This window comes from Lates calcarifer, linkage group LG11 (genome assembly GCF_001640805.2).
Source record: "Lates calcarifer isolate ASB-BC8 linkage group LG11, TLL_Latcal_v3, whole genome shotgun sequence".
NCBI classification, from domain to species: Eukaryota; Metazoa; Chordata; class Actinopteri; family Centropomidae; genus Lates; species Lates calcarifer.
In genome coordinates this window covers 11,747,698-11,767,395 of record NC_066843.1, presented here as the reverse complement: position 1 = coordinate 11,767,395, position 19,698 = coordinate 11,747,698, and the positions used below count along the sequence as shown (strand labels likewise).

At 46.4% G+C, this 19,698-nt stretch overlaps 1 protein-coding gene and 1 long non-coding RNA gene across 2 annotated transcripts in view; one reads left to right on the top strand and one right to left on the bottom strand.

The window, feature by feature from the left end:
- LOC108879921 (uncharacterized) overlaps positions 1–19,698 on the bottom strand; it is a 45,140-nt gene that overhangs the window by 6,861 nt on the left and 18,581 nt on the right. The window lies entirely within an intron of this gene.
- LOC108879896 (retinoic acid-induced protein 1) overlaps positions 4,447–19,698 on the top strand; it is a 55,655-nt gene continuing 40,403 nt past the window's right edge. Inside the window, 1 exon segment of the mRNA XM_018671343.2 lies at positions 4,447–4,669. The gene's annotated coding sequence lies outside the window, so the exon portion shown is untranslated.

Here is a 19,698-nt window from a genome sequence, read left to right as displayed (position 1 = left end):
AAACGAAGGTATACTGACTTTTCTCCAGCAGGGGGCGCAAGTGCACCACAGTTATGATTGTGGAGCTCAGGACCAGGGAGTTATTCAGCAGGTGGCGCTCAAGTCTCGCGGTCATGTTTGAGAGGTTTACACTTCTGTTGCAGAGATGACGCCACTTGTCGCCCCGAGTTAAGGTCATAGCCAGTGAACTGTACTTTGAGCTCAGAGTGAGAAGCTGACTTTCCAAGCATTGTGTAGACGACGTCTCATGACTTTTGCTTACTCTGAAGAACATAGAAGCTACAGATTTAAGACTTCTACTCTCCTGCCATAAACTGTCCACACGAAGGCGCTTATCTGCCTCGTGAAAAAGTTTTAAAAACATAGACACAAGACAAATAAAGAATAGAAATGTAATTTGAGGAGGGGGCTTTCGGTCTACAGTGTTGCTGCACTTCATAGCAGTAACCATTAGATTGCGCACTTAGACTTGTACAATAACAAATTCATGATAATGCTCGATTGGACAAAAGTGACCAAAACACAGTTTACGACAATTTAAGTTTTTTGATGAAATGTTCAAATTAGTTAATTTCGACAGTGTACTGCTTTAGGCTACTTAATATTATTTTATATTATTGTTGTTTTTCCACGTGGCACTTTCCTCTTAACATTTTTCCAGTTGTCATCTCCAACCCTAAAGTGAGAGTTATTTTTATTCCAGTCTATAGACGCTATTCCTGGTCACTCCCACCCGGCCCTGATGTTGTTTACCTTCCGCAGCGGACGACCCCACATCCTCTCACCTCATTCAGTGACAGCCTCTCCTGCCTAGTAACAGTATCCAACACCACTGTCCTCCCGTCTCTATAGCAACAGAGAGCAGCCCCCACGCCCCTCCCCTCCTCCTGCCACCGACTCCCCACTCATCCAGAGGTGTGCGTGGCTGAGTCCTCGACGACCCTGACCCCTACACCTCCCCCCACATCAGTGAACTTGAATTATTCCTGAGTTGGCATAAAGGCACATGTCTTGAGAGCGAAGAGGCTGCATCTAAAATACTTTGTGAACAACTGACAACAATGTCACAGCAAACAGGTAAGTTCACGTGCATATCCAACATTAAGTCATTTTCAGGTGCCATTGAAACACTACAGAATTAAAAGGCAAAACATCATAAGGCCTTTTTAATGAGTAGCATGCTTCATACGGACAATAATATTTCACTGAAACGACGCCAACAGGACAAAACAGCAGATTTTGATAAGAAATAAACAGTTAATTACCATATACACACATTTCAGAAGGCACCACCATATTATTAGAAAGCCCGCTCCCTGAGTGGCAAGCAAACACTAGTATAGGAGGACACAACCCTCACGCACAACACTACCCCTCACCCAAACTGTTCACACAAACAGGTTTGTGTGTGTGTGCGTGTGTGTGTGTGTGTGTGTGTGTGTGTGGGAGCGTATGGAGAGCTGAGATGAGAGGAGCTTTCAAACGCTTCTTCAGAGGCAGTCGTTTTTAACCCCGTGACCATCTCGACTGATGTCAGCGCTGTAGGCAAAATCACGCTCCGCTCAGATCCGCATTGATCAAAACAAACGCGTCCCGGAGAGGATAAGCTCACCCAAGTGATTTTGGCACACGGGAGCGATAACGTCTATACGCGCAGAGCAGCTTTCCCCGCATCTGGTGGTACTGATTTCCGAACTGCCCAAGATTCATCACCGCATCGGTTTTTAAAACTTAAAAAACGTGTTCGTTAGGGGCCGACTGTCGCAAACCCGAGTAGGGGGACAAGGTGAAGGCCGACGCCTCTGACGAACATCTTCATCTGATTTTTTTAAACAGTCTGAGAAATTCACAAGTTGAGCTCATTCTCGTGTCCAAAGAGACAGCAGTGCGGTGTCTCTCTCTGAAAAGCCCAGGCCTCTCCACCTTGTTTTTCGAGGCGGCTGAGCAACACCCTGCCAATAAGCGTGCCAGTAGGAGCAGGCTCTGTGTCTCTGAACTCATGAATTATTAAAAGACGACTATTTCGCGGCTGCAGCTAAAATTAGGAATAGCCTTATGCTGGCTATAATTAGAAAGCAGATGGAAAGCGTTCATTTATAACAGTGCATGGAGGCTTCTGACGTTTCCAGGTGAAGATGCTATGTCCATGTGCGTCTGTGTGTGTGTGTGTGTGTGGTGTGTGTAGGTGCACGTGTGTGTCCCGAGTGTCTTCAGAGAGAGAGAGAGAGAGAGAGGAGAGAGAGAGAGAGCCTGGCGACGGAGACAAAACTCCCCCTGTCTGTCGTCAAGGTCAGACGGAGGCGCATCCTTTTGCGTCAAGAGCACCGGGAGAGAAATTAAACTCCAAATCAATTGCCCTTGAACCGCTGCGCGCGAGTGATTATGTGAGTGCGCGCGCGCGCGCGCACGTGTGTGTGCGACTGACTGACTGACTGACTGGCTGCCAATGCGTGCGACTACGAATTTGTTTATGAAAGAGAGAAGAAAAAAAACACAGCCGAGGTCGTGTGTGTGTGTGTGTGTGTGTTCTGCTCTTCTACGCATCTGTCCATCCTAGCGTGTGTGTGTGTGTGTGTGTGTTCGTGTGTGTGTGTGTGTGTGTGTGTGTCTGCATGCCAGGAGCGATCACGGGCCATTGCCATAATTGCACAGCGCGCAATATATACGGCGGCGGAGGAAGAGGAAGGGGTGAGGAGGGGTTGGGGAAGGGGAGGGGGGCGCCGCCGCTTGTAAACCCGATGAAACACCCTCGGCTGCACAGGAGAAATTCAAGAATGACCGAGATAGGCTACGCTCGGGCGGCTCGGCTCGGCTCGGCTCGGCTCGGCGCGACAGGCGCTCCTTTTGCACGAAAGAGCAAAATGAAAACAAGGAGGGAGAGAGGAGAGGAGAGGAGAGGAGCGAGGATGCTAATTATTGACGCGCGCCTGAGCAAGCTGCCAGCAGCCCCTCGTCTGTCACTCAAGAGAAGGAGGGAGGAGAGGACAGAGAGAGAGAGAGAGAGAGAGAGAGAGATGGCTGAATGGGAGGAGAGAGTCACAGACCCACTCCTCCTCCTCCTCCTCCCCCTCCTTATTTTCATTCATGGCACAATCAGCGACACGCGCATACACATATCTCCCCCACGCAGTAGCTGTCTCCATCAAAAGACCGCTCGCTCTCTCTCTCACACACACACACACACACACACACACCTTCACATGGAAACAAACACGCTTTTCCTTCACTTTTGTTATCTAATTTTCTCATAAACACAGAAACACACTGCGACACCCCCCTCATATTTTCCTATCACTCTCTTTCACACTAGGATTTTGGTCATCTCTTTTCATACATGAGTAAACACACACTCGGAGTATGTCTGTCTCTCTCTCTCTCTCACACACACACACACACACACACACACACGCGCATCCCAGATAATAACAAACAGAGACAAACACATCCAAGCCAAACGAGATAAACAAAAAGAAGGACACAACAAAACAAACACAGACACGAGCGACTGCACATCAAAAATTGCATGTTAAATTCTCTCTTTCCCTCTTGCACGCACGCACACACACACACACAGACACAGTTGTGTTTCCAGACACACATGCAGCTTCCTCGCCACCCACTCAGTGAGAGACAGAGAAAGAGGGAAATTGAGGGAGGGAGGAAGGAAGGGAGGGAGAGGAGGAGGAGGAGGAGGGAGAGCAAACCTGAGACAGAGAGGGGCTTTGAAGCAGCCGCTCGCCCTTTCTCTCCCCTTACCGGGTGCTTCTGAGAGCAGGAGGTGAGAGAGAGAGAGAGAGAGAGAGAGAGAGAGAGAGAGAGAAGGAGCAGGTGGTCCCACAGCTCAACCACTCCCCTCCTCCCTCCCATCAGTATATCAGCAATCAGTCTCTCTCCCCCGCTCTCTCTCTCTCACCCCAGGTCTCTCTAGCCCAAACACACACACATATACACACACACACACACACACACACACACACACACACTCCACACCACCACCCCCCATCTGCTCTCACACTCACACACATTAGCGTGTGGTGGCTGTCGGACAGGCTGCTGGACTCCCCAGCACAGGCTGCAGGACGAGGCACCCCAACACACTCCTCACCCACCGCCTCCCCCTCCCTGACACTCACCACCGCCGCCGCCGCCCCCCCCCCCCAAGCTAATTCCATTATACATTCCCGACTGGAAGGAAGAGGGGCTGTCTTCTAATTGCTTTCTTATCCCCCTGAGTCCCCCTCACTCTCTCCTCCCCCTCCTCCTCCTCTTTCTCCTCCACCACCATCATCCTCCCCCCCCTTCCCTTCAGCCCGCCCCTCGCCCTGCGTGCACTCAACATGGCAGCAGACAAGCAGAGGAGGGAGGCGAGCTAGAGAACAGGAGAGAGAGAGAGAAGGAGAGAGAGAGAGAAGGAGAGAGGGAGGGAGGGAGGGAGAGAGAGAGAGAGAGAGAGAGAGAGAGAGAGAGGCAGGCAGGCAGGCAGGCAGGCTGCCGCTATCAGGGAATACTGGTGCCATTTTCAGCATCGCAGGGTAAAAGGATTGAGCCTCGCCGCTATACGCTCGGCTCGGCTCGGCTCACCTCAGCTCGCCTCGGCTCGGAACAGCTGAACAAGAGGGGGATTGGAGGGACAACAAAAGGAGGAGAGAACGGCTCACCCCTAACGCAGGTACCACGCTTTTCCCTGTCATTTGTTTTCTCCTCTGTAGCGGGATACAAGATGGACAGAAGCGCTGTGCGGATGAAAAGTGAGAGCGAGATGGGGGAACAGTAGAGGGGGGCGTGTGTCTGTGTTTGTCTGTGTGTACATCTGTGCCTGCGTGTGCATGCCAAATAGAGGACAGCGGGGTCCCTCATGGGACTGCGTTCTATTTTCATTCGGTGGAAGAACATTCGCCTCCCACACACACACACGCACACACACACAAAAATACAAACACACGCTCCCAATACCAGACACCTGCCTCAACCCTGTTTTCCACCAGCATCTGTCCAAACAGCAGGCACAGAAAAATGACCACAAACACTGTATCTGCTCGCAAAAAAACACATGGAGGACACGCAGAGGAGGCATGAGCTGCAACCTCTCGTTTGTCTGTGGTTCGTTTGTTGTGTTTTGTTTTTTTCCCCTTCTCCTGCTGTGTTCAGCATCCTGAGCCTTAGGATGTGTTACGTAGTGCTATAATGGGACGCTATGTCAGAGCTAAGATGTGTCATTGCACGCTGTTTACTCTGCCTATTGCATAAGTAGAAATCTGAAATGCACTCACACACTTACACATACACACACACACACACACACACACACACACACACACACACTGATCTTATGAAACCAGTGACGAAGACAGATTCTGGCTCTTCCGATCTGTGTTTACTTGGGATTTATGGATTTATTATTGTATGTGTATCACTGTGTTTCGTATGTTGTGCTGTATGGAGAACAGAAGGTGGTGCACTGTCAAAATCTGTGACCATTACTTAGACACAGAGCATCCAAAAGCTTCTATATGCTATTTTTAGTATGGTTTTATGTGCTGGCCAGGAATACATGCTGTATGTCACAGATGCATACTGGTCCTATTGGCGTGTGTGTGGTGTGTGTGTGTGTGTGTATTTGTGCGTCTAATATGCTGCATAGGCGCACTTCAGAGGCGACTTTACTATACCATTAAAATGCCGTTAAAAGATGCACTGAGACTGCAGTGTCACTGCTGACTGAAACTGATGCTACCAACAACCTCACTCGCCCCGAGGAGAGGGAAAGAGAGGATAAGAGAGAGGGAGGGAGGTGGGGAGGAGGAGAGCTGGGAGAGGTGTGACAGAGAGAAGGGAGAGTAAAAAAAAAAAAAAAAAAGCAAGCGAGAGACTCAGACACAGCAATATGTGTTTGTGTGCGTGCATGTGTGTGTGTGTGTGTGTGCTGGTCTGTTTGTGTGTATGTGTGGGAGAGAGAGAGAGCACAACAGGGAGGAGGGGTAACGACAGAGATAACGCAGAGAGGGTGTAGAGAGGTGTCAGGGACGGAAAACAGAGGTGAGATAGAGAACGGCGGTGGTGTGTGTGCGCGTGAGTGAGTGCGTGTGTGCGTGAGTGTGCCTAGAAAGATAGGCACAATGTGCACAAAAGAGTAAGAATGAGAGAATGATAGAGCAGGAAAGGGGGGAACGATAAGAGGTGAAGGGAAGGGAGAATATATGAATGGAAGATGAGAGGCTGATCCCCTATAGCAATGCAGCGACATGGCCGCCATCAACACATAAACAGCTGCACTGGGATAAACAGTGTGCATGTATGTGCGTGTGTGTATGCGTGTGTGTGACTTTGTGAAATGCATGGAAACAGAATAAAACAATTTCAAGCACAGTACAAAAATATCCCCCAGTAGACACACACACACACACACACACACACACACACACACACACACATATATATATGTATAAAAATCTCTTTTCCAGAGGTTTGGATATTTTCAGCTGACAGCGGAGTTATGTGTATACTTCACTGTGTCTGTTGTGTGTATGTTTGCACGTGTGTGTAAAAGCAGTGTTTCTGTAGTCAAAAGAAACAGGTAAGACAAGAGACAGCCCACTGGCCTGGCACAGCATGGCATGGCAAGGCAACGTACCTCGAGTACACAATCGCTGCTACAGAGACAAGAGGGGCTGGTGCGCGCACACACACATACACGCATGCATATATGCACGCACGCTAAAAGTCTGCTCTCCTTTTCCTCTGACTTTTTCTCCTTCACACACACATACACACACACACATTCAGACGAACAGTGGGTCTCCTGCATGATGCAACACAATGAAAGGAAGCTGATTATCATGGAGATTGGGAGGCGTGTGGAGAGCAGGTTTCAGTATGCGTGTGTGTGTAAGTGTAGGTGTGTGTGATGGTCAGTAAAGGGCATACTGAAATTGGCAACTCATTGCTGTGGTGAAATGAAAGGTGAAAGCTCCCCTCTGAGTCTCGCTCTCTGCCTCTCTTGCTCTCTCCTCCTCTGCCTTCCTTCCCTTTTTCTGTCTCTCGGTCTCAGACCAAAACAAATATATGAGGTCCAAGGAGAGGAGAGGAGAAGAGAGGAGAGGGAAGGAGAGAAGAGGCTAACAAAATGGGCAAAATGATAGACTGAGGAACAACAGCACAGATTAAAGTCTGGTAGGGAGAGACGAGGATAAGACAAGATCACTGTTAGAGACTTAAAAACATCAAGCGGTCGTCTTTCTCTCTGCATCTCTCCTTCCTACTTTTAATCTTTCTGTCTCTACATTGATCTGACCTTTGTTTATATCCGATTTCTCAATTACTCCAGTCCCATTTTTAACTAGAGCGCTGTAATTTCCGTTTGTGTGTGTGTATGTGTGTGTGTGTGTGTGTGTGTGCGTCAGTGAGAGAGTGTGTGTTTACGAGCACCGGACTATAAGCCCCAAGTGCCCACCTAATTGCCCCGGAGGCTCATGGTTATTTACTGTGGGGGGTTATTAGGCAGACAGAGAGACAGAGAGACAGAGAGAGAGAGAGAGAGAGGGAGAGAGAGAGAGAGGGAGAACGTTTGTCCCTCATTAAAGAGAAGTGCCATGAACACAAGCGGGGCTGTAGGGAGCGACCGGACCACAGCGCCGTCATTAAAAGCACACACACACACGGACACACGCACACACACATAAACACAGTCAGCTACTAATGAATGTGGACAAACCACCTATGACTCATAGTATGCCATTTGTATTCATATTGAATGACAATCTCTGTTTCCTACTTTATAAATAGTAGCAAGTCTTCCTGCTGTCATGGCTGCCACGGCTTTTGTTAATTATCGTAACTGATTTCTTCATTATGTGTTTTGCTGAGCTTCACAATAACTGAATGAATCCACAGCACCCAGCAGCTTAGCATGAACACAACACAAATACACACACTAAAAAGACTGTGGCTCTCGAGGCCCCTGAGGGTCTGAGGACCTCAGTCTGTTGTCCAGTTGGTAATCCAGGTTTTATGCTCCAATGTGTTTGCGCTTTGCTTAAATGGCTAGAAGGTATCAATGCAAGCAGTGTCTTACGACCCAAAGGAGGAGGACAGGTGACGTAATATAGTTGAGTTGAGGTGAACAGATGTGTCAACAAAACAGGAGACCACGGTTTCTTGTGTTATTATTGTAACCATGACAATGAAGGTCCTCTAACCTTACGGAAGTAACCAAACCGTGACCGTTCCACAACCCTAATTGCATGTTTATTAAGCTAACAATGACAGCATCTGGTTTGCCTGCCCCCATAGGGGTGTTACTTCAGGAGATGCTCCTATGGATCACATCAGAGGGTAAAGACAAACAACCTAAGAGGTCAATGTCAGGTTGAAGGACTTGTTGATTTCATGTAATATTGTCCCAAAATATGAATAAAGAAGTCGAAAGCAGTCATGATGTCATTTTTAGAATTCCACCACGGCCCGTGTGTTTATGAAGAAGAACACTCTGGTGGCGCATCATGCTCTTTTTTTTCTAAAGGCTATGAGCTTCTACATTTTTGTCACTTCTGATACCTGCATGGATCACCCAAGTTATCCATTACATAAAGCATACACACATGGGAACACACACGCTTCAAAAAGTGTAAACACATGATCTGCAACATAATGCTGCACCCAAACCCGAAATACAAATACTTCTCTCTCATCTGTCTTCCACATCACTGTGTGCACACTCATAAACGCACACACACACACACGCATACACACAAAAGTGTAAAGACTTAGCCTCCGTCTTCATGTGTATCATACAACCTCTCTCACACACACACACACACACACACACACACACACAGAGCATATTTTCCACGAGCTCAGCTTGAGTGCGGTGTGAGAGGGCGGGTACACGCTGTTCCAGTGAACAGTATACCACCGCTGCTAACCTAGATCTGATTACACACAGTAGCTCCTCGCATGCACAGCCGTGTGTGCGCCCACATGTGTACATGTGCGTGTCCATACGTGTCGTGTGTGTACGTGTGTCTGCACTTGGGCCTAATGTAGTTTTGCAGGTAATATGTTTTCATTGGACTAGCCAGGACAGTGTCAGTGCAGTGTGTTTGTCTAGTGAGGACTGATGTATTCCCCTCCACGAGAGAGGAACATCAGAGAGAGGGGATGGGGGGGGGGGGTTAGAGAGGAAGAGCAAGGGGTTACTGCAGGGAAGAGAAGACAGAGGTTGTGATGAGGGGGTGGGGGTGTAGAGGAAAGAGGAAAGGCTCATCTGTATGCTGGTTACTGTGTGCTGCTTGTTTGATCTGGAGGGAGTACTTAGTGCTGGATGGTGGGATGCTGCAGAGTGGAGAAGGCAAAAATAAGGTTCCTGTAATAGTGTGTGTGTGTGTGTGTGCATAAGAGAGAGAGAGAGAGAGAGAGAGAGAGAGGAGAGAGAGAGAGAGGAGAGAGAGTGTGTGTGTGTGTGTGTGTAATTAGGTGCAAGGTGTTGGGTGCAGCACTTTGCTCATTAAAAGGATCTGGCTGCTGTCCAGCTCTGTGCAGTTCATCAACTGTCCTTCATGTCTCTCATCCTCCTTCCTCCTCTCTCCTCTCATCATCTGTCTTCCCCTTCCCTCCTCACTCTTTTCCTCTCTCCTTGTCTCAGTTTTTTCTCCCTCTTCCCTCTCTTCACCCCATCCTCCCATCCCAGCGTTACCGCAACAAAACCTAGCTTTGCAATGGGGTTGCGGACAGATGAAAGGGGGGCCGGGGCGGGGGGGGCATCTTTCATCCATGATGAGTATTTGATCAAATGTTCCTTATTACAGCCAAACATATCAGGCTTTTGAAAGATCAGTAACGATCACACCTGCACTTATCCATACTAATAAGTGTATGTGCAAGTATGAGGGCACGCAGACACTTCGTATGCGACTGCGGGTGACTGCCTTTTGTAAATTTGGATTTATTCTCGACGGCTTGTTAGCAGAATACACAAAAATCACACATCTGATCCAGTGAGAAATAACACATACAGGTATGTGTTTGTTAGCCCTAGCAAGGCTGCGTATATGTGCCCCAGTCACGCAGAAGAAATGCATAATCAGGGCTTTCACTCAGCATCAGCAAGGAGAGGAGCGATTTTGCTCCTGAACACAGTGACTTCATTCACGCCTTCTGTTTTGCAAGCATATGGTGAATGATATATGCTTATTATTATTAAAGTTTTTTTTTGGGCAAGTGTGCAATTGCAGGGCAAAGTTTTATTCGCCTGCACAGCTGCTCAGCACTATAACCGCCAAGCGAGGCCGTAATTTTAGTTAGGTGTGTGCTTTAAGAGACTTGAGTGTAGGTGCGTGTGTGTGTGTGCATTCAGCTAAATGAGTGACTTGCTAAGTAAAGCCTGTCCCGCTGCTGTTTAGCCTGTCTGCCAGAGAGAAAGAGACTGAACGAAAGGGAGAAAAAAAACAAATTAGGCGAAGGGAGAGGAAAGATTTCAGGAGGGAGAGAGATTAAAAAAAAGAAAAGGTATTGGAAAGAGTGAAAAAGAAGAGCAGCAAGGTAGACGAAGAAAAAAAAAGATTTGAGGTGAAGGGAACAAATGAAGATTGGTGCCAAAGCAGGGATTAGCAAGATGTAGGGACAGATCGGGGGAACAGAAACATCCAAATGAAAAACACGGCACAATATGGAAAATTTGAACAATATGAAGAAACAGTCAAAGACAGACACTGTTCTCCCGTACATTTGCGTGAGAAGGAAGAGAAACGGAGAGGTAGAAATAACAACAATTAGAGCGTACAGGAAGAGTGTGTGTGTGTGTGTGTGTGTGTGTGTGTGTGTGAGGCACCAGGCAATTGTCAAGAATCGTACTGGAACCAGAAGCTGTCACCGGCGTCTCTCCTGTGTTCTGATCACGCAGCAACAACAGTACTTTGAAAAGTTTTCTACCCCCCCGTGCCTTCAAACAGCTGCTGGAGTTACATAATGCTGAGAGAAACAGTGAGAAAAAGCAAGATCAGAGACAGAGAGAGAGAGAAAGACAGACAGAGGTACCAAGTGGGAAAAATGTTACAGAACGTATCCTCTGTCGTGATATAATAACACGCACTTCCATATACTTACCTAATCTTAGTCATAGTCTGAAAAAGCAGCCACATGCAAATTAAGATAAATGGCCTTTTGTTTTGTTTCGTGATGCTGCTGATGTTATCGCTGCTATAAGTGTCACTTTAGCAATGATAAAACACCACTGCTGTGATGTAAGAAAGACAGAGACTTACAGAAAGACCAGAGGCAGCCCATGACCCCAAATGAACTATGTTACATAAAAAAAACACACAAGGACAGGACAGAGGGTGTGTCTCTGTAAGCACACAGAGTCAGAGACGAGCAGCAACAAAGCGTGAGTGTATGTATGATTATCTGTGGAGTGTATTTGTGTACATATTAATATTTTTGCGTGAGTACTTGGGTGCCGTCTACAGTGTGTGTGCACGTGTGTGTGTGTGTGTGTGTGTGTGTGGTTTTTTTTTTTTTCTTTTTTTTTCTTTTTTCTTTTTTTCCTTGGTGGATAAAGAGACTCCCCTGAGGAGAGCACTTAGGGCACAGTTAACTGCCTCTCTGCCTGACAGGATGTCATTCCCCATCCTATAATAAACGTACACACACAACCATTACATTTATCTGTATTAAAAGAACATTTATATTCCTGGCTTAGTCATGGGACAGATTGCACTTCACCAGCTCCCCTCACCTTAAAACCTACAAATATAACATTTAACCATTTCTTTTAAAGGCACTTATTCCCATCCATTGATTCATTATGAAATCATATTGCTAAACCTCTTCAGTCCCCCGCATGCCGATGAGCAGATGATGTTATAACTGAGGAATTCAAGCTGAAGTACATGCATCCATCCACCAGGAAGGTTTAAGGTCAGCGAGCTGCATAACTCAGGTGCAGAAACATTCCTCCTCCCACACATAAATACATAATTAAGTTTCTTTGAACTTTGACCTGTCAACTCAGAAACCAATTACAGCGCAGCATTTCAAGTCTGTATTTCTATGACATTAGACTGAATGATTTTGCAGGTGGAACCAAAGGACGTGGAAAGACGTCACGTCCCCTCATGGACCCCCCCCACACACACACACCCCACTGAGCACATTAGCCATACTGAATATTCAGGGCTGTTGCTAGGTTGCATGTGCATGTCCGCTTACATGCATGTGTGCGTATGTTTAGCTTGACTGCCTCCACGCTATGGACACAAAGTGAGTTCACTGCCTGTGAATTAGCTTCCATAGCAACCAGTGCCACACAGCCAGCCCGCCAGCCAGCCAGCGAGGCAGACAGGCAGTGAAGTGAATGAACGGCGCTCTGCTTGTGTGATCTGAAAGTGGGCACAGGCCCGATGCCAAATCTGGGTACGGTGGGCACACTGGCATGCTGACGGGCGCAGACAATGGGCCGTTGCTGTGGTGACAGGAGGGCTAGTGGTTGGAGGTGTGTGTGTGGGGAGTGGGGGCATGGGGGAGGGTTAACAATGTGCATTGGTATGTGGATGGCAGACAAAGTCAAAAGCAGCGTTCAGTGTGATAATGGAGCGCCTCTGTCTGTTTGACGCTCCTTCAGTTTGTTTTCCAACTGTTTCTCTCCTTCCATCGCTATTTTTGTTTGCTGCTCAGTATCTCTCTGCTTTTCATTCCCCGTTCTATCTCTGTTTGCTTTCCTTCTCTTATCTCTCTCTCTCTCTCTCTCTCTCTCTCTCTCTCTCCCTGTTTGCTTTTCTCCTCTTCTCTCTCTCTCTCTCTCTCTCTCTCTCTCTCTCTCTCTGTGTGTGTCTCTGAGAAAGAGGTTGCGGCATTGCGGAGGTGGGTGTAGTGCGGGGGCAGAGGAGATTTTTTTTTATCAGAGTGTTATTGTCAGAGCTGGTCCATCACCTTGGATACACACACCTATGCACCCACACACACACACATACACACACACACACACACATCTCAGACGTCAAACGCACGTCAAACGCTAACAACTAACAGTCAAGGTTTTGGCACAAAAACAAACAAACAAAAAAAACCCTCAGAAACTGGGCCCAACAGTACACAACTCGCACGGTGGACTGAGCGAAATCAACCATACTCTTCCAAACAAAGAACAAAACACCAAGTGAAAAAATATAAACAAACAATCATGGCACAGACGTCAGAGATGGACTTCATGTTGGCTTGTGATTTAGATGATAGCCACATCCCAAGGTGTGCTGCTCAGTCACCCGGAGTCGGGATCTGGCTAATTGCTAATGTTCTCATGCAGAGAAAACATGAGGGAGAAGCTAACGACCTCTCGCTCAGATGTCTATCGACTGACCTAGCCGTAGCCATGGTAGCCAGAATGAGAGCCCACACACACACACACGCACACACGCACTCACACATTCACACACAAAACACAAAGTCACCTGAGGCTGAGATGAGGGATAAGCCTGAGCCAAAAATTGAAATTAAATTATAATTTGATATCATCAATTATCTCACTTTCATGTATTTCCGCTGTGGTGAGCAAAACATAATGAATGCAGAGAATGGAGCTGCCAGGCTATTCTGTGCTTTAATATTGCTTTATTATACCTATCATCTCTTTTGTGGAGATAAAACCATGTGTGTTGAGCCTTTACACAAAGAAGGAAGGTAAGAATGAAAGAAAAGAAGAAAGAGAGAGTGAAGGCTGTTGAATAGTAGAAGCACCTGGGAGAGAGTAAGAATAGTAATCAATCACATGTGCACACACGTAAACACTCACATAGAAACACACGGGCAAATATGCGCAAAGCACAGCTGGGCTGCGGAGAAGCCATCTGTAATGCCACAATATAGCACTGTGTGTGTGTGTGTGCGTGAGAGAGAGAGAGAGAGAGAGGAGAGCGAGTGAGAGAGTGAGAGAGAGAGAGAGAGAGAGTTTGCATTTGCTCTCATGTTTGTGCCTGCGTGCATGTGCATGCAAGCAAAATCAAGATCAAGTTCCAGTTCATTCAACCGTGTCTCTCCTCACGATGGAGAAACACACACACACACAAGCCTGAATTTACATGCATACACACTCTTTAGCCAATGCATGCATGCTCACTAACCTGTGCTGACAAAGACACACACACACACACACACACACTCATGCATAAGCATCAACTCTCACCTGCAGCAATATAGACTACATAGCAATGCATACAAAAAAGACCAGGATAGAAGAAGGACAGAAGAGGGGCAAGGAGTGAAGAGAGAGATGGATGAGACAAGCGAGGGATGGAGTGAAGGATGGATGGATGGAGGAAGGAGAGGCCGGTGACAGGGGTCTGTATGACCAGAGAGCTCTGTAATGAGATCTCGGTGAGTCAGACAGGATGCTACACACTTATAACAGACAAGCAGCAGGGAATGCATTAGAATGCATTAGCTTAGCTGGCTAATATCAAAATCCGTGTCGATGTTATTAGCATGAGGCGCCATCTAACACTCTCGCACACATCGATCTTCTTGAAAAACAACTAGCCTAGTCATTCGGGTGGGGGGAATTAGCTAAGGCTGGCAACAATTCACAGCTACCTAAGCAGTTTTACCCCCCAGCATTAAATTAGAATAGGTTAGCGTTGACCCAGTGTTGCTTTTAGCGTGTTAGCTTGTATCAGAGAGTGAGTCACAAGCTTTGCTGGGAGAAGCCACAGCACAAATTTAAACATCAGAGAAGTCAACAAACCCTGGGCTATCTCCGTGGCCATATTTATTCATGTGGTTTGACACCCACCAACACACACACACACACACTCAATCACATATAACAGAAGCACATACTGAGCTTGCACACAAACAGATGAGCAACTGCATCAGATGTACGTTTAAGGGACAAGGCTGGAAACATTCTGTATTTTTGCTTAATGTAGCTTACTCCTCTGTGCCATAGGCCTCCATTGTTGTCCAAAAACGATTAAAAACACATCAGTGAGCCACAGCGTTGTAGTGCGTGACATTCATTCCATCATTAGGTGGAACAAGGGAAGTGTAGTTCATTTTGAGCAGATCCTACCTACACTGGACTGTTGCAGTACATACTCAATAATATTTATTAATATGTGGCTGAAAATAGTTCCCAACAAATGCAGTCTTTACTTCCATTTCGGGTAACATTTACTAAACACGACAGTGCAGCTGTTTTAGGAAATTATTTAGTCAGTCTTTTCTAGGAAATGAAACTGTGTAGGGAAGTTCCATTTGCTGCACTTATGTTATATAATTTTGACTGTAATTATGATTTTTAAAAAACCTTCACCTCTGCCTCCTCTGACAGTGACAATATCCCCTACAGAGATATCAACTGGGAAAACAGTCTTAAAACCACCATCACTCGCACTTTCATCTAAATGAATCAGCTGAAAGACAGTTGAACTTTAACATTGTTGGTTTTGGGATTTGATGACACTAAGAAAAATATAGATACACTTTTTTCTTATCCTTAAAGATGAGTAAGTAATTCGACAGTAGCAGTGATTGCTTCTTTTCCTTTTTTATTTTGTTGCGACTTTGTGAAGGCCTCTCAGGGGAAGAGAAATCAGATCTACTCTCATTCATCCACATGTCCCTCTCCTGACATCACACCTCTTCCTCCTCTTCGCTCCATCCCTTTCTGTATCTCCACCTCATCCCTTTAACAGCTCCATCCTTCAGTATAGCATTCTGCTTTGCAGCCTCTTCTCTCCCTTCCCTCCTCTGAGTTACCCCCATCTCACTCTCTTTATCTTCTCTCTCAGTGCCTCCATCTTTCACTGTTCCTCTCCTGTCTCTTCTTCCGCTACCCATTTTTCTCTCCCCAGCTCCCCTTTCTTTAACCTTTTATGCTCTCCCCCCTCCCCCCCCAACCAACCTCTTATTTCACTCTCTTCCTCTCACTGGTGTGCACAGACATCTCTCTCACAGTGTGTCTCAGCTCTCTATTTCAGTCTTTCCGTCATTCTCTTCGCTGCTCCGTCAACATCCTATAACCCACCTCCTCTCTTCCTCTCCTCTCCCCAGCCCGCCACCCACCATACCCCCTTCTCTTCTCCCTTCTTCCCTTTTTCCTCCTTCCGCCTTTTTCCATCTTCAGCTCACATCTGCTAGTCTAACACCAATCTTCTCCCTTTTCAACATGCTACCCTCACCCCCATTACACTTCATTATTGGGTCTGTTCCTTTTTTTTTTTATCACTCTTCCCCTCTCCGCCCCTCTATCTCACTTTCGGGATGACGCATGATTGCATATTCCTGTCTCATTCAAGCAGCCACATGCTCGGAAATAGGCACTGACACACACACACACACACACACACACTCACACACACCTTTTCCCTTGCTAATATATTCGTCGTCACCGTCAAGGTTAACAGCTGAGGTACTAATGATGAGAGGATCTGGGGGTTATGGGTAATGTAGGAAACACAGAGGTATGGGCATGTGTACTGATAAATAAGTTTCATCGCCGAATAGTCAGCACCGTCTAAGTGTTGCGGGGTGGAAATGATGTCATCCGATGACCTTTCATATGCATCATCAGAGAAGATTTTGAAATATAATTGACGATCCTCTAATCAAATGGTAATTATTGTTGTGAATGTTTGGAACCGAAGGCAATCAGCTGAAGAGAATTTCATGCTGTTTTAGCCTCAGCCCTCTATCTTTGTCCCCTCGTTTATGTTCATTAATGTGAAGAGCCACCATTGTTCCATGGATAATTCATTGACACGCATGGTAGCAGTGCCCATGTGTTTGTTTCTGTGTGCGTGTGTGCGCAGTGTGTATATGTTTGCCATGGTGGGCGAAAAACAGATGCAAAAAGCATGACAAGAAAATAGCCTTCCCTCCCTCCATCCCTCGTCTGTTGTGATGTCGAGGCGCCTTTGTTGCACTCCTTCTCCTCCTCTATTTTTATCGTCCCCCCCATACACACACCACACACTCCACCGTCGCTGTCGCTCCCTCCGTCTCTCTCTTTCTTTCTTTCTCTCTCTCTCTCTGCCTGTCTCTCACTCTTTCGGGTCTCTCTGTCCTTGGGTGTTTGCAGCCAGCTGTGTCTGCAGGCCATTAATGCCCCCCCCCCCCCCTCCATCCATTTTCCCCATCACTGATTCCTCCAGCAGACTCTGCCCCCTTCCCCCATCCTGCTCTTACTCCTCCTGTCTCCTCCTCCTCCCTTCACACTCCTCTGTCCCTGTGACCACTGGGGCTCCATTGTCCCAGCAACTGATGATAATAGTCTCGTCCTCGGTCCAGCATTCCGTTACGCCACTGCACCAAAATCACACGCCCGTGCGCAGACACATCTGTAAATATCCACAACCTAGGATACATATGTACACACTGGTTGCAGAAAAAAAAAACACATCTATTAAAAAACACCAGTAAACACACGTCTAACGTCTATAGATACACAGCACAAACGCATTGTGTTATTGCAACACGCACACGCCCACATACACCACCAAATATACACAGTCAGCATCCTCCCCTTTCTGTTTATGTAAACATCTTGTTGTGCCGCGTGCCTCTTGCGGCTGCCTCCTGTTATGAAAAGTTATTGCACTGCATAATGTAGTGCCATTTACTTCTCTCACACACCTGCCCTAACTCACTCATCATAATAAAGCTGTGATTGATCCACTTTCCCCGTGGCACGCTGATGCTAAGATAGACTTTGGCCTTCGGACACACAGAGGAAGAGGAGGAGGAGGAGGAGAGAGGCAGGTTGCCTTTGAGAAAGTGGGCCACGGGTATCGTGTCCCTGGTGTATCTGTTCGGTCAGCAGAAGAGAGCTGGGCCGGGCCACATGTGATGCAGATGATGATTTCGGTTTCCATCCTCTTTTTCAAATGATTTGAAATCAGAACAGAGTCACAGCAGCTTGGACTCCTAAATAAAATCCTCTTGTAATATTCCTGTGAATGACCATGTGTAGTAAACTAAGAGGACTATTAAAACTCAAGAGCAGTTTGAATGGACTGTATCAGTGATTCTCAACCTTTTTGGCTTGTGACCCATCATCACAGGCTGGAAGTGTCACTAGGTGGTGGCCAGTTCAACCAAAAAGTTTCCCTCTTAGATTATTCAATTCTAAAAAAAAAAAAAAAAAAAAAAGGCTATAATTCATATTTCTACAATAACAGTGTATCAGATAACTACAGACAGTGCAACACCATGAAAGAGGGCACTCATGGAGATCAACCAACAGAGAATTATCACCTGAGTCTGCAGCTCGTACTCGGCTTTATGAAGCTTTATAGCGAGTTTCAGCTCATTGTCTAATTGTCCATCCGCAGCTTTGCTTTAAAGCCCACTGTGCACTACCTGCTCAGGCACCAAACAGCAGCTGGTGAACAAAGTAGAGTATTTACCAGCTACAGAGCAAAATATTTCCCTCAGGAGCTGCCAGAGACCAAAAATAGAGCTAAAAGACATAATCCTGTGTTGTTGTTTTTTTCCCTATTTCCTGTTGTTGTTTGTGACCTGCATACCCTCACATTTATCTTGTTACCCCGGGGGGGGTGTCCAGGCTAGATTATGACCAGATGAACAATTTAATTTCTTTATTCTTCATGTTTTAGTTTAATATTTTTTAGCAAAGTAAAATTTAGAAGTGATGAAAAAATCAAAGAGGATCTAAAAAAATAATCTCTTAAAGGTGCTCTCTGGAGGTTTATTTATTTATTTACCTCTAGTCCCACTACAGAACAGTTTTTTGAGTGACTCCACATTTGCACCCACTCTTGTTAAATAATACACACTCATGCCAGTGGTTTCGTAATACTCCACTGACAGACAGCAACGTAAACAATGCTGGATTTAAAATCGGTGGTACAAATGTTTTAAGAGGATAGAAATTGATTCAGCACCTCAAGGATACAACACATTGATGCAACATTGCCCAAAACAGAAAAATATAAGGCCTCAAGTGGTGCAGCAAAATCTTTGACTTTTACATGTTTCTGTGCTCTCATGGTATTTATTGTCACATGGCCCAATCCATGCTAGAACAGATTAGACTAGAAGAGGCAGAATTCAAATGACCACAACTGAATAGTCTAAAGTGCTTTCTGAGAAAAGTGGAAAGGTTACACTTGTAATATTTGAATTGTGCCAATTACTGTCTTCTACTATCCCTCCAAATCATTTTCCTTCTCTTTTAAAGTGAGTTTTTGTGTGTGCGTGTGTCTGTCATGTGTATGTGTGTGTCTGCAGTGGGCGTGTTTGTGCTGTGTAGTGTGGTAATGGAAGTGTTGGGGTGGGGGCTTTGAATGTCACTGTGAATCTGACAGCTTCAACAGCAAAATGACGGCCTGCTCTGCCACCACTCTGCCACTCTATACACACACACACACACACACACACTCCATTTCAGGTCCCTTTTAACCACTGGAGGACAATAAAAAAAAAAAATGGGTTGTCCAAAAAGAGGGGATGCACACACACACAGATATACACAAAATGATGGCCCATTGCATCATCTGCACCCCAACCCCTTTTCCTTCTCCTCCTCCTGTCTTTCCTTCCTTCCATCCATCCATCCATCCATTACCCATCCATCCCTCCCTCCCTCCCCTTCAACCACTCTATTGATTGAGCCATTCAATTTCCGGCTGTAATTCAACTACACTGTTGCACTTGAATATGTAAATGAGCCCATGGGGGTTGCCGATG